This window comes from Ornithorhynchus anatinus, chromosome 2 (genome assembly GCF_004115215.2).
Source record: "Ornithorhynchus anatinus isolate Pmale09 chromosome 2, mOrnAna1.pri.v4, whole genome shotgun sequence".
NCBI classification, from domain to species: Eukaryota; Metazoa; Chordata; class Mammalia; order Monotremata; family Ornithorhynchidae; genus Ornithorhynchus; species Ornithorhynchus anatinus.
Window position 1 is genome coordinate 112,536,764 of NC_041729.1, and position 16,843 is coordinate 112,553,606.

Genomic DNA, 16,843 nt, shown 5'->3' on the forward strand with positions numbered 1-16,843 from the left:
ATCAACATATCCATCTAATCCGTCACTTCCTCTCATTTGTTAATAATAATAATGATAATAATTCCGATTATGGTATTCGTTAAGCGCTTGCTATGTGCCAAGCACTGTTCTCAGAGCATTTTTGAACATTATTTTATGGTATTTCTTAAGCACTTACTATGTGCCAAGCACTGTTTAACCACCTGGGGAGAAACGAGGTAATCAGGTTGTCCCACGTGGGGCTCACAGCCTTCATCCCCATTTTACAGATGAGGTAACTAAGGCACAGAGAAGTGAAATGACTAGCCCAGGGCCACAGAGGAGACAAGTGGCAAATCTGGGATTAGCACCCATGACCTTCAGCCTCCCAGGCCCGTGCTCTATCCGGCCAGGGCCACAGAGCAGACAAGTGGCAGAGCTGGGATTAGCACCCGTGACCTTAGGACTCCCAGGCCCATGCTCTTTCTGCTACACCATGTTGCTTAGCGAATGACACTAAAACATTCCAGATAAACAGTGTTTTCAATTCTGTTTTTAAAGAAGGGAAAGAATTCATTAGAAGTTTCCAGCCCGAGGATTTCAGAAACCAGGCTTACAGGCAAACATTCAAAAAGGTAAGCAGCTTGGCTCAGTGGAAAGAACCAGGGCTTGGGAGTCAGAAGTTGTGGGTTCTAATACCGGCTCTGCCACTTGTCAGCTGTGTGACCTTGGGCAAGTCACTTCACTTCTCTGAGCCTCAGTTCCCTCATCTGTCAAATGGGGATGAAGACTGTGACCCCTCCAATTCCCCTTGTATCTACCCCACTGCTTAGAACAGTGCTTGGCATTTAGTAAACACTTTAGAGAAGGAGCATGGCTCAGTGGAAAGAGCATGGGCTTGGGAGTCAGAGGTCGCGGGTTCTAATTCCGGCTCTGCCACTTGTCAGCTGTGAGCCCCACGTGGGACAACCTGATCACCTTGTATCCTCCAGTGCTTAGAACAATGCTTTGCACATAGTAAGAGCTTAACAAATACCATCATTATTATCATTATCATTATTATTATTATTATTAAGGGATCAGCATTCTGATATTCCGATTTAACATCAGAATCATCACTGGTTACTACTGGACATTCACCTGGTGACTGCTTGCTTTCCTCTTGGGAAGTTTTATGGCACATGATCAAGACTGGGCTCTCAGTTCTAAGGGAACACCGCTGGTGAGACTGCATCTATGAGACTCTGTAATTTTGAGAGAGACTATTGCACATTTTTCCCATAAAAACATTGTCAGACATCTCATCCAGTCCCATGACCTGTGGGGGCCCATTGCTCCAATGGCACTGGTTAAACAAGGGAAGGGTACATCCTACTGCCAGCAGTTTAGACAGCAAAAATGCCTCATCAACATATCCATCTACTCCATCATTTCTCCTGATTTATCAAAAGTAATAATAATGATGATAATAATTCTACTTATGGTATTTGTTAAATGTTTGCTATTTGCCAAGCATTGTTCTCTGTGCTCTTTTTTAAATTATTTTATGGTATTTGTTACACGCTTACCATGTGCCAAGCACCGTTTTAAGCTCCTGGGGAGATACATGGTAATCAGGTTGTCCCATGTGGGGATCACAGTCTTCATCCTCATTTTCCAGATGAGGTAACCGAGGGCAAAGGGAAGTTAAGCGGCTTGCCCAAAGTCACCCGGCAGACAAGCGGTGGAGCAAGGATTAGAACCCACATCTTCTGACTTCCAAGCCCATGCTCTTTCCACTAAGCCATGCTGGCAGTCCCTGGGTGGGGTGATACAAGGTCATCAAGTTGGACACAGTCCCTGTCGAGAGGTGGGGCTCACAGTCTTAATCCCTATTTGACAGAAGAGGGAATTGAAGGCCAGAGGAGTTAAGCAGCTTGCCCCAAGTTACCCAGCAGACAAGCGGCAGAGCAGTAATTAGATCCCACGTCTTGAGACTCCCAACCCCGGGATCTTGCCACTAGGCCACGCTGTTCCTCCACTTTATTTTCCTGTCTGTCTCCCCGACAGTTTGTAAAGTCCTTGTGGGGAAGGATCATTGTAGCCTCCCAAACAATTAAGAATGTGCTTAAAGGTTACAAATCCAGTTGCCTCGGTGACACAGAAGGGAAAGGAATGGAGGGGGGAGAAAGGCGACCTTAGTCCAGGACAGAAAAAAAAAGCCAATTTCATTCGTAGCTTTATTTCTTTAATTATTTACTCACGTGACTTACGATCACTGGTTAGATTAAAGGATTCACTACAGGAATCGTCTAAAACTTTGTTGGCATACTGATGAATAGGTTTCAGCATCTGCAATATATTGGCAATTTTTAGGGGTCGTTTTGCTATCTACAGACAGAATTAATCGGATTTAAAAGAATAGGTAGGAAAGGAGGATTTTTTTTCTTTCTTTTCCCGTTGGGGTACTATGTGAGGACGGGGAATCTATTCGTCAGAGAGACAGCGTTGGCTCCACCCAATGGGTCACAGAGGCACCAACCTGACCTCTCGGTGACTCCTTGGGTCACTCTGGCACTGACCTCATCTTGTGGCTGACCCATTGGGTCACTGAGCCCCTGACTAACCGGCTGAGAGGTTTCCGTGAAGGGCGAGTGGAGAGGGCACAGGGGAGGAGAAGGGGAAAGGGGCTTTGTCACTAAGGGGAGTCGGAGGCAAAGAATAAGTTCTAGTGGTAAGTATATAAGGGGGAAAAAACAGTGACTCCAGAGAAACAGAAAATACTAGTTCGATCACTGAACCCACGCTCCTTGAGGACTCTGATGGAATTTGGCACTCAAACATGCCAGCCGGGTTTTCATTCATTCATTCAATCTTATTTATTGAGCACTTACTGTGTGCAAAGCGCTGTGCTAAACGCTTGGAAAGTACAATTCGGCAACAGATGGAGACAATCCCTACCCAATAGCAGACTCACAGTCTAGAAGGGGGAGGCAGACAACAAAACAAAACAAGTACACAGGCATCAATACCATCAAAACAGATGAATGGAGTTACAGGTAGTAATAATAATAATAATGTTGGTATTTGTTAAGTGCTTACTATGTGCAGAGCACTGTTCTAAGCACTGGGGTATATACAGGGGAATCAGGTTGTCTCACATGAGGCTCACAGTCTTAATCCCTATTTTACAGATGAGGTAACTGAGGCACAGAGAAGTTAAGAGACTTGCACACAGTCACACAGATGACATACACATATACATCATTAATAAAATGAATAGAGGAATAAATACGTACAAATATACACAAGTGCTGTGGGGAGGGGAAGGGGGTTAGAGCAGAGGGAGGGAGTAGGGGCGATTGGGGGGGGGAGGAGAGGAAAAGGGAGGGCTCAGTCTGGGAAGGCCTCCTGGAGGAGGTGAACATTCATTAGGGCTTTGAAGAGGGGAAGAGAGCTAGATTTTCAACCATTATGTGGTTCCCTTTCATTCCTAGAAGTCCGAAATGGTGACTGAAAAGGGATCCAAAGGGAAGCAATACATTAGCAATGTTTAGGGGTTATTTTGCCATCTAAAGGCAGAATTAATTGGATTTAAAAGAATAGTTAGGAAAGGAGTTGCTGTTTTTTGCTTTTATTTTTCCAGTTAGGATACTATATGAGGACTGGGAGACACAGAGAGAGACAGCGTTGACCCTGACACTGGGACACAGAGGCAACGAACTGACCTCTTCGTGACTCCGTGGGTCACTCGGGCACCAATCTGACCTTGCCCAAAGTCACACAGCAGACAAGCAGCAGACAAAATGGGGTGGGGGGCAGGCGGGGGGAGGCGACCTTAGTCCAGGACAGAAAACAAAAGCCCATTTCACTCGTAGTTTTATTTATTCATTTATTTATTTAAAGTTCGCTCATTGGTTTGATTAAAGGATTCACTGTCTTTGGTGACCTACTGATGAATGTATTTCAGCATCTGCAATACATTAGAAATTTTGAGGGGTTAAAGCATTAATCGGATTTAAAAGAATAGATAGGAGAGTAGTTGCTATTTTTTGCTTTTATTTTTCCAGGTGGGGTACTATGTGAGGAAGGGGAGAGACAGAGAGAGACAGCGTTGACCCTGCCCACTGGAACACAGAGGCCCCGACCTGAACTCTCGGTGACTCCTTTGGTTGCTCGGGCACCAGCCTGACCTCCCGGTAACTCCTTGGGTCACTCGGGCACTAACCTCATCTGTGGCTGACCCACTGGGTCACTGAGCCCCTGACTAACCGGCCGAGAGGTTTCCGCGAAGGGCGAGTGGAGAGGGCACAGGGGAGGAAAAGGGGAAAGGGGCTTTGTCACTAAGGGGAGTCAGAGGCAAAGAAGAAGTTCCAGGGGTAAGTATATAGGGGAATAAAATGATGCCAGAGAAACAGAAAATACTAGCTAGATCACTGAATCCACTCTCCTGGAGGATTTTGACAGGATTTGCCTCTCAAACATGCCAGCTGTGTTTTCAACCATTATGTGGTTCCCTTTCACTCCTAGAAGTCCAAAGTGATGACTGAAAAGGGATCCAAAGGGAAGCACTTCTCCTCACAGGTTTTTCGTTCTGCCCCCGCAAAGGCCTGGAAGTCTGAGGAGAAAAAGCGCGTAGAGGAAAAACAGGGACTGCCAGCGTGGCTTAGTGGCAAGAGCACGGGCTTGGGAGGTGGAAGACGTGGGTTCTAATCCCTGATCCGCCACTTATCTGCTGTGTGACCTTAGGTAAGCTGCTTAACTTCTCGGGGCCCACAGTTACCTCATCTGTAAAACAGGCATGAAAACTGTGAGCCCAATGTGGGCCAACCTCATTCATTCATTCATTCATTCATTCAATAGTATTTATTGAGCGCTTACTATGTGCAGAGCACTGTACTAAGCACTTGGAATGAACAAGTCGGCAACAGATAGAGACAGTCCCTGCCATTTGACGGGCTTACAGTCTAATCGGGGGAGACAGGCAGACAAGAACAATGGCAATAAATAGAGTCAAGGGGAAGAACATCTCGTAAAAACAATGGCAAATAAATAGAATCAAGGTGATGTACATTTCATTAACAAAATAAATAGGGTAATGAAAATATATACAGTTGAGCAGACGAGTACAGTGCTGAGGGGATGGGAAGGGAGGGGGGAGGACCAGAGGGAAATGGGGGGAAAAGAGGGTTAAGCTGCGGAGAGGTGAAGGGGGGGGTGGTAGAGGGAGAAGAGGAGCTCAGTCTGGGAAGGCCTGTTGGAGGAGGTGAGTTTTAAGTAGGGTTTTGAAGAGGGGAAGAGAATCAGTTTGGCAGAGGTGAGGAGGGAGGGCGTTCCAGGACCACGGGTAGACGTGGCCCAGGGGTCGACGGCGGGATAGGCAAGACCGAGGGACGGTGAGGAGGTGGGTGGCAGAGGAGCGGAGCCTGTGGGGTGGGCGGTAGAAAGAGAGAAGGGAGGAGAGGTAGGAAGGGGCAAGGTGATGTAGAGCCTTGAAGCCTAGAGTGAGGAGTTTTTGTTTGGAGCGGAGGTTGATAGGCAACCACTGGAGTTGTTTAAGAAGGGGAGTGACATGCCCAGATCATTTCTGCAGGAAGATGAGTTGGGCAGCGGAGTGAAGAATAGACTGGAGCGGGCCCTTTTATCTACCCAGTCCTTTAGACCAGGGCTTGGCATGCTGTTAGCGCTTAACAAGCACCATCATCATTATTATTATTATTATTATTTTCATAGAGAATGCAGCGTGGCTGAATGGAAAGAGCACGGACTTGGGAGTCAGAGAGGTCATGGGTTCTAATCCCTGCTCTGCCACTTGTCTGCCGTGTGGCCTTAGGCAAGTCACTTAACTTCTCTGTGCCTCAGTTCCCTCATCTGGAAAATGGGGATGAAGTCTCTGAGCCCCATGTGGGACAACCTGATTACCTTGTATCTACCCAGGCTTAGAGCTTACAGCAGGGCAAGCTTGGCATGCCGTCAGCGCTTAACAAGTACCATTATTATTATTATTATTATTAATTATTATCATTATTTCTGATTTCCCAAAGAAGCTCTAACTTTTTGACCTCTAGGTAAGTCATCTTCTTTTTGAAGACTTCTTTTTAAGCCAATCTGGCATTTCTTGTTTTTCCGGTACTTACTAGAAGAAAAGCAAATTGATTGAACCGTTATTTTTTCCTTACAGAACTTTACTTCAGGAAAATCACATTGATTTTTTCCCACTTTAATTTCAGTGCGATGGAAAACGAACGATCTCCCCCAAAGGAAGATCGGATAGAGTTCCGCGACTGCAGGCTCCAAATTGCCTCTGTTGCCACAAAGAAGATCCACAATTTCCCATTCGTGGGGATCCAAGGCGTTTAGGAAACCTGAGAAGGTTTTTCGGTTTGTTTGGTTTTTTTCCTTTCCCGTTCTTTAGGCGGGCGAAAAAGGCGGGGAGAAGCCAGTCAGTCCTCCCTGCCGTCAGAGCCCCAGCGCGAGCAATCCTTGGCTCCTCCACAGCTCGCTTCCCTCAGGCCCCGACTCCGCCTTCAGTTTCTCTGTGGGGAGTGGCCAGAGTTGACAGTCGGAGGCCGCAGCAGCTGGTGAGGCCCGAGAGGACGAGAGCGGCCAGGGAAAGCCGCTGGCTCACTCAAAGCCAGTCTCAGGGGCTGGGGGAGGCAGGTTCAGGAAGGAGAGGGAAAAAATGAAAAGAAAAATACATAAGCATTAGCCGACACGAACTGAAAGATACCTTGTGCGCCCTTCCCCTGACAGACTGATTTGACTCAGTGATTTTAAGGAATTGTATGGCTCTAAAACGGTATTCAAAATTATTCCCTCACAGTGCCCCTTCGCCCTTGGAGTGGGGGGGGGGAGGGGATGGCGGGTGTGTGTGTGTTTGCTTTAGGGGGTGTGGAGGGGTGTCATCGAAATGTGAACCTAACATGCTCAGAAAGGACAAAATCACTCGACTACCCGACCAGATTTTAGGGGGAAAAAAATTGACGTAGAAACGGAAAGCTCTTAAGGAAGCAAGCCACGTTTTTGCGGGAGGGAAGAACCAAAGGTTTGACCGGCTCTGAAATGAAGGCCAGCGAGTGGAGCTTATTTCCCCCCAAACTACTTGTGAAAAATGTGAATTCCAACTGCTCCGTTGGGTCACTCGGATAGCTGTGTCCTGAAGGGAGGGATTCATTACCAGAGAAAGCGGGACCCGAGGGGAGGATGAGGGCTCGAATCGGGCTTTGGACCCCGGGGTCTGTGGGAGAAGAGAAAGGGAAGCGACTGTCCCTAAAAGAAAGAAAGAAAGCCTTTACCTCAACTCCTGGCCGTCGCGGAGGTTGGAATCCCGGACTAGCCAGATCTGCCTCTGAAAAGTGCATTTCTAGCCCCTAGATGGATATAAAGAGAGAGAAAATGAACGACTAGAGGACTTACCGTGTCCTCTAGCTGGCTGAAGGAATACTGGTTTGCGAACAGAAGTTCCTGCTGTTCCCTAGGAAAGCCCTGTTGTCGCTTTGTGTTCAAAGGGAGGTGTGGCATTTATTTTCAGGAATTTCAAGTGCCCACTTCACCCCAAGACTCCGGGAGAGGAAGAGAAGGCCCCAGAGGAGGAAGGAGGAGACTCGAACGGCCCGCCCACCCCTGCACCCACCAAACCACAAGCTTTAACCATGGGAATCAACCTGGCCATCGGGGGAGAAATAATAAAAATAAAATAAGTATCTCCTCATATCCTAACCCAAACAAACTTGGAAACACATACTTCCCATATCAAATGATCTGAACTCTAAGAAGCCTCTCTCACATTTTTATATCCAAGATGATAAAGTACTTGGACTTTTCCTCACAGAATATATCCCCAATCCATTTTCAGGGGAAAGGACTCTGCTGGTTAGGATGTTGCTTTGACTCCTTAAAATGCAGTCAAGGGAGAGATAGGATAGAGGGAGACCCGGAGCCTTTACTTAGGAAGAAATAATAAGAAAGATAAAAGAGACATTAAATAAATAGTGCTGATAGGCTATTTAAAAGTCAATGCAAAAATGGAACCTCACTGTAAATTTCCAAGGGAAATTTACCTCACGTCTCCTTAAAAAGAGACAACAAAATGTCTTAGGACGAGGCTCCCTGATGTAGAGCAGTTCACTCTCCTAACTATTGGGATTGGGTTTATATTCTATATGTGGTTTGGCTTTAGCTTAAGAAGAGAGACAAGAAAATTCTTGCACACCCTAGAGCGCTGTGATTCTGAAGGAACTCTGTTAAAGAATTGCTGCTACACTTTGTGAAAAAGGTGGAATAGTCTGTGCTCGTGGGCTCAAACCCAGGTGGATATTTTTCAGAGACTTAACCTGCCCACTTCTGGGAGCTCCCCATCTGGCCAGCATCCAGCCAGGCAGAGCTGCGGCCTCAGACATCAGCAGCAGCCGAGCCAACTGGATGGTGAGGAGAGCTAGGTAAAAAGATGCCGGCGGTAGTAAAGGTATGAAAGGAGGAGAGGGAAGGGTTTGGGATGGGGTGAGGGAGATCTAAAGCGATTTCAAGGCCAGCCAAGAAAAGAACGATCTCAGCAATTGTCAGAAGTGAGAAGGGGGATGCTCCGAGTCACATGCCGCAGGCTGGAATCTTTGCCTGTGGAATAACGTTTTATCCCTGGGCACGATAATCCAGAAAAATGAAAGGCCAGAAAGTCAAGCATGCACCACCCATTCAGGGCAGTGAGAGATTCCTTGACTCGCCCCTTGGGGAATATTTGACAAAGATTGCCAGGTTAACTGTGGGTCACTCTGCCTCTCCAGAGAACGCTAATGGAGGGATTTTCTTTTTCCACCACAGGATTGCAGCCTGAATTCCCAACCTCCAATTGGCTCGGCTTCTCCCAGAATATCGGAGGAATGAAGACGGCGGGGAAAGAAGACCTTCGCTCCGGCTCACGCGGCAAGGGATGGATCAAGGCAAAACCCTTTTAGGCTCTGAACCGATCCCCAGCACTGTAAGCTAAGTCTTCGTGGCCAGGAAGCCAGAGGTAAAACACAAATTGTTTGCATAATGAAAACAATCTCCTCCTTGGATTGATAGACCCAAAGTCTTCATGGCCTGAAAAGATACTATGGGGCTAAAAAGAGGAGGATTTTGCTTTATGCAAAACCTCTCCTGCTCATTTGTGTATGTAAGAAGTAAAAGACCTTCAAAGAAAATAGGTGAGGAGGGAAAGGAGAGATTTACAGGATGCCGAGACATCTCCTGTGCCTGAGTCCCCACCTCGTGTCTCCGAAGCCTTGTATTGCAGAACCAATAGAGAGTAGATCAGGTGCCCGGGGGGAAATAAGCTTCATGTGTAAAATTCTCCAGATTTCATTTCCCTACCTAAGCTGGTCTTCAAGGCCTTCAAAGAGATGTTTGAGGTGAAAAGGGAGAAATTTGCTTCATGCAAACAGCCTCCAGGTTCACTTTCTCGATCAAATGTGGTCTATGCCTTAAAAGAGAGCGAACATTAGCTGTGCCAAAGGAGAAATTTGCTCCATGGAAATAATTCCAGTTTTATTTCTCTGTCTAAGAGGTCTTCAAGGCCACCACAGAGAATGTCAGAGGGGAGAAAGAGGAAATTTGCTTTATACAAAACATCTCCTGCTTTATTTCCTCTTCCTAAAGTCTTTGAGGGCTGAAAAGGCAATATATGGGTTGGAAATACAGAGAATATTGCTTCATGCAAAACCTCTCCTGCTTATATGAGATCTTTAAGGCTTCTAAAGAGACCATCTGAGGGTCTTAAGAGAGAAATTGGCTTCTTGCAGGTCCATCTCCTGGTCATTACTCCACCTCAGGCCTCCGTGGCCTCTGACTTGAGCATGAATGAGGTAACGTTTTAGGTGCAAAAGGGGAAATTTGCTTCATGCAAAAATCTCCAGCTTAGATTTGTCTACCTAAGGTCTTCAAGACCAGAAAAGAGACTATTTAAGGTCAGAAAGGAGAAAATTGCTTCCTGGAAACCATCTCCAGCTTTTCTTTCTCTACCTAAGGTCTTGGAGGCCTCGAAAGAGGGTACTTGAGTTGAAAAAGGAAAAAGTTAGTTTCATGGTTGCAATAGCCAGTTTAAGTTTCTGGGAGGTCTTCAGGGCCTCCGAGGAGACAATTTCAAGGGAAAGAGGAGAAATGTGCTTTATGCAAACCATTTCCTGCTTGACGTTTTCTAACTAGAAGTCTTCAAGGCATCTGAAAAGGAGAATTTTGCTTCCTGCCAAAACCGTCTGGCTTATTTTGTCCACGTTAAGGCTATAAGGCCTTCAAAGGTAACCTAGGGGATGAAAAATGATCAGTTTGCTTCATGCCACCCATTATCCAGCTCTTAGTTCTGGAAAGTCTTCAAGGCCTGGCAAGAGAATAAGTTAGGTGAAAAGGGAGAAATTTGCTTCATGGCTTAGATCCATCTCCCATTCGATTCTCCTCTTGAAACTTTCAAGGCCTTTGAACGGAGAGTGAAGAGAGAATAGTTGAGGGTCAAAAGGAGAAATTGGCTTCATGCAAACCATCTCCAACTTGTATTTCTCTGGCTATGGTCTTCAAGACCAGAAAAGAGAATATTTGTGGTGTTAAAGGAGCAAATGGCTTCATGTGAAGAAACTCTAGTTTTTGTGTCTCTAAAGCCTTCAAGGCCTCCAAAGAGAGTTTTTGAGCTGAAAATGGAGAAATTTGCTCAATACAGTCTCCTGCTTTCTTTCTCTAATGGGGGTCTTCACGGCCTTAGAAGATAGTTTATGGCACTAAAAAAGGAGAATTTTGCTTCATGCAAAATCTGGCCTTATTGTTCAACCCCAGGTCTTCAGGCCATCAAAGATATTATATGTAAAAGGGTGTGGTTGCTTCCTGCAAACCATCTCCAGCTCTTAGGTCTCTATACCAGGTCTTCAAGGCCTTAAAAGAGACTGTTTTAGGTGAAAAGGGGGAAAAATTTGCTTCATGCAGATACACTTCCTGTGCATTCCCCCATGTCAGGCCTTCAAGGGGTTTGAATTGGGAATGAAAGGAGACTGTATGAAGTGCAAAAGGAGAGGTTTGCTTCACGTGAATGATCTCCAGCTTACATTTTTCCAAACAGGGTTTTCAAGGCCTTAAAAGTGACTGTTTTAGGTGAAAATAAGGTGAAATTTGCTTTATGCAGATACACTTCCTGTTCATTCCCCCACCTCAGGCCTTCAAAGGCTTTGAATGGAGAGAGACTGAGGATATGTGAGGTGTAAAAGGAGAAGTTGACTTCACGCGAACCATATCCAGCTGGAATTTCTCTCTACAGGGTCTTCTAGGCCTTAACAGAAAGTATTTGAGGTGTAACAGAGAACTATTCTCCAAAGAGAATATTTGAGGTGGGACACAGAGAAATTTGCTTCATGCAAACAGTCTCCAGCTTTTATGTCCTTTTCTGAGGTGTTCAAAGAATGAAAGAGAACATTTCCAGGGATGGTGGAGAAATTAGCTTTCTGCGTACAATCTCCAGGCTTTATTTTTCTAAGGTCTTCAAGGCCTCAAAAGAAAGCATTTAAGGCATAAAAGGGGAAATTGGTATCATGAAAACATGCTCCTGCTTTCATGTATCAACCCACATACCTGAAAAGAGGATATTTGAGGCAATATTTACTTCACGGAAAGAATCTCCTCCGTTTATTTCTCTACCTAAAATCTTCAGGGCCTCAAAAGTAAGGCTTAAAAGGAGAAATTTGTGTCGTGAAAACAAGCTCTTCCTTTCACTTATTTCCCTAAAGATCTGAAAAGAGAATATTTGAGGAGGAAGAGCAGAAATTTGCTTCATGAAAACAAAGTCCTGCCTTTATTTCTCTACCTAAGGACTTCGAGGCCTGAAAAGAGAATATTTGAGGTTGAAAAGGAGACATATGCTTTATGTAAGCCACTTCCCACTTTGGTTTATCTAGTGAAGGTCGTCTTGACCCAAAAAAGAGACTACCTGAGTCCAAAGGTACAAGGTTTCTTCCTGTAAACCATCTCCTACTTTTGTTTCTCTTCCTAAGGGCTGGAAAGAGTAATATATAAGGTTAAAGAAGGAAAAACTTTCCTCCTAGAAAAACTCACCTCATCATTTATCTACCTAAGGTCTTCAAGACCTGAAGAGAAAATATATGATGTGGCAAAGGCGAAGTGCCTTACTCAATTTAGGCCTTCAAGGCCCTTATCCAAGAACAATTCATGGAGAATGTTTCTGGTGGAAAGGAGAAATTTGCTTCATGAAAAAGGTCTCCTTTTATTTCTCTCACACAGGTCTTCAGGGCCTGAAAAGAGAAGATTTGAAGTGAGAAAGGAGAAGTCTGCTTCATGCGGAAACATCTCTATGCATTACTCCACCTGAGGCCTTCAAGACCTTTTATAAGACTATTCATTGAGAATGTTGGTGGTGGAAAGGAGAAATTTGCTTCATGCAAACAAATCTCCTTTTATTTCCCTCCCTCAGGTCTTCAGGGCCTGAAAAGAGAAGTTCTGAAGTGAGAAAGGAGAAGTCTGCTTCACGCAGAAATAGCTCCTGTGCGTTACTCCCCTTGAAGCCTTCAAGGCTTTTGAATTGAGATTATCTGAGGTGAAAAAAGGAGAAATTTGCTTTACACAAACAGATTTCCTTTCATTTCTCTACTTCAGGTCTTCAGGGCCTGAACAGAGAAGATTTGAAGTGAGAAAGGAGAAGTCTGCTTCATGCAAAACTATTTCCTGTATGTTACCCCACTTGAGGCCCTCAAAGCCTTTGAATCGAGAGTATTTGAGGTGAAAAAAGGAGAAATTTGCTTTATGCAAACAATCTTCTGCTTTTGTTTCTCTCCCTAAGGTCTTCAAGACCTTAAAAGAGACAATTTCCAGGGGTCAAAAGGAGAAATTTACTTCATGCAAATAGTACTTCCTGGTTATTACTTCATCTGAAGCCTTCGAGGCCTTTCAATTGAGAATGAATAGAGAATCTCTGCAGTGTAAAAGGAGGAATTTGCTTCATGCAAACCGTGTCCAGCTTTCCCTTCTCTGTCTAAGGTCTTCATGGCCTCAGAAGAGACTATTTGAGTTGCAGAAGGAGAAATTTGTTTCATGCAAACCAATTCCAACTTTTCCTTCTTTATTTAAGGAGTTCAAGGCCCCAAAGAGAACATTTGCGATGAAAATGGAGAAATTGGCCTCATCTGTACAATCTCCAGCTTTGGTTTCTCTGCGGTCTTCAAGGCCTCCCAAGCAAACATTTGAGGCTTAAAATGAGGAACTGGCTTGATGAACATCATCCCCTGCTTTTGTGTGTCTACCTAAGGTCTCCAAGGACTGAAAAAAGAATACTTGATGTGAAAAATGAAAAATTTGCCTCATGCAAGCCATCCCTTACTTTTATTTCTCTACCTAAGGTCTCCAAGGCCAGAAAAAAGAATCCTTGAGGTGACAAAGGAGAAATTTGCTTCATGCAGATACATTTCCTGTTCATTCCCCCACCTCAGGCCTTCATGGCCTTTGAACTGAGAGTCACTGGAGGATAAGTGAGGTGCGAAAGGAGAGGTTGGCTTCATGCAAACCATCTCCAGCTTCTATTTCTCTATACGGGGTCTTCAAGGCCTTAAAAGAAAGTATTTGAAGTACAACAGGAGAAATTTATCTTGTCAAGATTTATCTTAAGAAAGTCTTCAAGGTCTCCAAAGAGAATATTTGAGGTGAGACAAAGAGAAATTTGCTTCATGCAAACAATCTCCAGCTTTTATATTCTTTTCTAAGGTGCTCACAGGCCATGAAAGAGGACATTTGCGGTGAAAGTACAGAAATTAGCTTTCTGCATACAATAAAAATGTTGGTATTTGTTAAGCGCTTACTATATGCAGAGCACTGTTCTAAGCGCTGTGGTAGATACAGGGTAATCAGGTTGTCCCACGTGAGGCTCACAGTCTTAATCCCCCATTTTGCAGATGAGATAGCTGAGGCCCAGAGAAGTTAAGTGACTTGCCCACAGTCACACAGCTGCCAAGTGGCAGAGCCGGGATTCAAACCCATGACCTCTGACTCCCAAGCCCGGGCTCTTTCCAAGGTCTTCAAGGCCTCAAAAGAAAGTAATTAAGGCTTGAAAGGAGAAATTTATGTCATGAAAACAAGCTTCTGCTTTCATTTATCAACCCAAAGGCCTAAAACGAGAATATTTGAGACAGAGGAGGAGCAGTTTGCTTCATGTAAACAATCTCCTCCTTTAATTTCTCTACCTAAGGTCTTCAAGGCCTCAAAAGAAAATATTTATTGCTTAAAAGGAGAAATTTACAGCATGAAAACAAGCTCCTGCTTTCATTTATCTCCCTAAAGACCTGAAAAGAGAATATTTGAGGTGCAAGAGGAGAAATTTGCTTCATGCAAACAATCTCCTACTTTTATTTCTCTACAAAAGGTCTTCAAGGCCTCAACAGAAAATATTGAGGGCTTAAAAAGAGAAAATTGGTTCAGGTAAGCTTCCTACCACTTTGGTTTCTCTACTGAAGGTCTTCAAGACCCAAAAAGAGAGTATGTGTCCAAAATGACCTAGTTTTCCTGCTTTTGCTTCTCTTCCTAAGGGCTGGAAAGGGTAATATATAGGATTCGAGAAGGAACAATTTGCCTCCTAGAAAAACTCACCTCATCATTTTTCTATCTATGGTCTTCTAGAACTCAAGAGAAAATATATGAAGTGGAAAAGGAGAAGTCTGCTTCATGCAGAGACATCTCCTATGCGTTTCTCCACTTAGGCCTTCAAGGCCTTTTCCAAGACAATTCATCGAGAATATTGGTCGTGGAAAGGAGAAATTCATGGAGAATGTTGAGGGTGAAACGGAGAAATTTGCTCCATGCAAACCATTCTTCTTTTAGTTCTCTACCACAGGTCTTCAGGGCCTGAAAAGAGAAGATTTGAAGTGAGAAAGGAGAAGTCTGCTTCATGCAGAAACATCTCCTGTGTGTTACTCCACTTGAGGCCTTCAAGGCCTTTTCCAAGACCATTCATCGCGAATGTTGGTGGTGGAAAGGAGAAATTTGCTTCACGCAAACCAATCTCCTTTCATTTCTCTACCACAGGTCTTCAGGGCCTGAAAAGAGAAGATTTGAAGTGAGAAAGGAGAAGTCTGCTTCACACAGAAATATCACCTGTGCATTAACTCCACTTGTGGCCTTCAAGTCCTGTGAATCAAGAAGATCGGAGGTGAAAAAAAGAGAAATTTGCTTCATGCAAACAATCTTCTCCTTTTGTATTTCTCCCTATGGTCCTCAAGACCTGAAAAGAACATGTGTTGAAAAAAGAGTTTTCTGGATGCCATCTCCTGCTATTGTTTCTCTCCCTGAGGTCTTCAAGACCTTAAAAGAGACTATTTCCAGTGGTCAAAAGGAGAAAATTGCTTCATGCAGATACTACTTCCTGTGCATTACTGCCCCTCAGGCCTTCAAAAAGTCTTTTAATTGGCAATGAATAGAGAAGCTCTGAGGTGCAAAAGGAGGAATTTGCTTCACGCAAATAATCTCCCACTTTCCGTTTACTGCCTAAAGGTCTTCTAGGCCTCCAAAGACAATCTTGGAAATGAAGATGGAGAAGTTGGCTTCATGCAAAACCATCTCCTACCGTCGTTTCTCTCGCTCAGGTCTTCAAGACCTAAAAAGAGAATCTTTGAGGTTGAAGAGGAGAAATGTGCTTCATGCAAACCATCTCCCGCTTTCACTTCTCTACCTGAGGTCTGCATGACCCGAAAAGAGAATATCTGTGGGGAAAAGGACAGGTTTTCTTCATGTAACCAATCTCCTGCTTCTCTTTCTCCACCTGAGGGCCGGAAATGGCAAAAGATGGGGTTAGAAAACAGAGAAATGTGCTTCATGCAAGCGCTCACCTAATGGTCTCTCTAAAGTCCTCAAGGCCAGAAGAGAAAATATGTGAACTGGAAAAGGAGACATTGGCTCCATGCGGAAACATCTCCAGTGCATTAGTCCATTTTAGGCCTTCAGGGCCTTTTAATAAAGAACAAAGAGACTATTGCATTTGAAAAAGGAGGAATTTGTTTCACATACAGAATTTGTTTCACATACACTCTCTCTCGCTTTTGCTTCTCTACCCTAAGGACTTCAAGACCAGAAAAGGGAATATTCGAGTTGAAAAAGGAGAAATTCTACTTCTCTGAACAAATCTCCTTTTTGTTATGCCCCCTCTTCCTTTTAAAGTGTTTTAATTGAGAATGAGAAGGGAAGATTGGATGGGCAAGGGAAATTATTTGCTTCATGGCAGAAAATATCCCCTTATTTCTTTCTCTACCTGTGGTTTTCAAGGCCTGCAAAAAGAGAATGCATATGAGCTGGCCAAGGGGAAGCTTGACTTCATGCAAAAAATGTTAGCATTTGTTACACCACCAAGGCCTTCCAGGCCTTTAATTGAAAATAATTCAGAGAGTATATACAAGGTGGAAAAGGAGAAACGTACTTCATGTGGACAGTCTCTGGTTTGAAATTGTCTACCTAAGGTCTTTGGGGTATGAAAGGAGGATAGACGAGATTGAAAGAGGAGAAATTTGCTTCCTGCAAAAACTCACCTGATCATCTTTCTACCTTAGGGTCTTCAAGGCCTGAAGAGAAAATACCTGAGCTGGAATGGGAGAAGTGTGCTTCAAGCAGACACATCTCCTGGGCATTGGTCCACCTCAGGCCTTCAGGGCCTTTGAGGTGAGAGTGAGTTGAGATTCTTTGAGGTGAAAAAGGAGAAAGTTGCTTCATGCCAACAACTCCCTGCTTTTACTTTTCTACCTCAAGGCTTTGAGGCTTGAAAAGAGAATATCAGAGGGAGGAGAAAGAGAAATTTGCTTTATGCAAAAACTCTCCTGTCAGTGTGTCTGCATCAGAATCTACAAGACCTGAAGAGAAAATAAATGTATGAGCTGGAAAGGGGGAAATTTAACTTCCTCCACTAATG

General features: G+C 44.4%; 1 long non-coding RNA gene across 1 annotated transcript; it reads right to left on the reverse strand.

The window, feature by feature from the left end:
• Positions 1-6,141: 6,141 nt before the first annotated feature.
• Positions 6,142-7,519, reverse strand: LOC114809178. The gene is made up of 2 exons (XR_003756949.1): positions 7,233-7,519; positions 6,142-6,584 (listed from the first exon to the last, which is right to left on the reverse strand). It is a non-coding gene; the product is annotated as an uncharacterized LOC114809178 (long non-coding RNA).
• Positions 7,520-16,843: the final 9,324 nt, after the last annotated feature.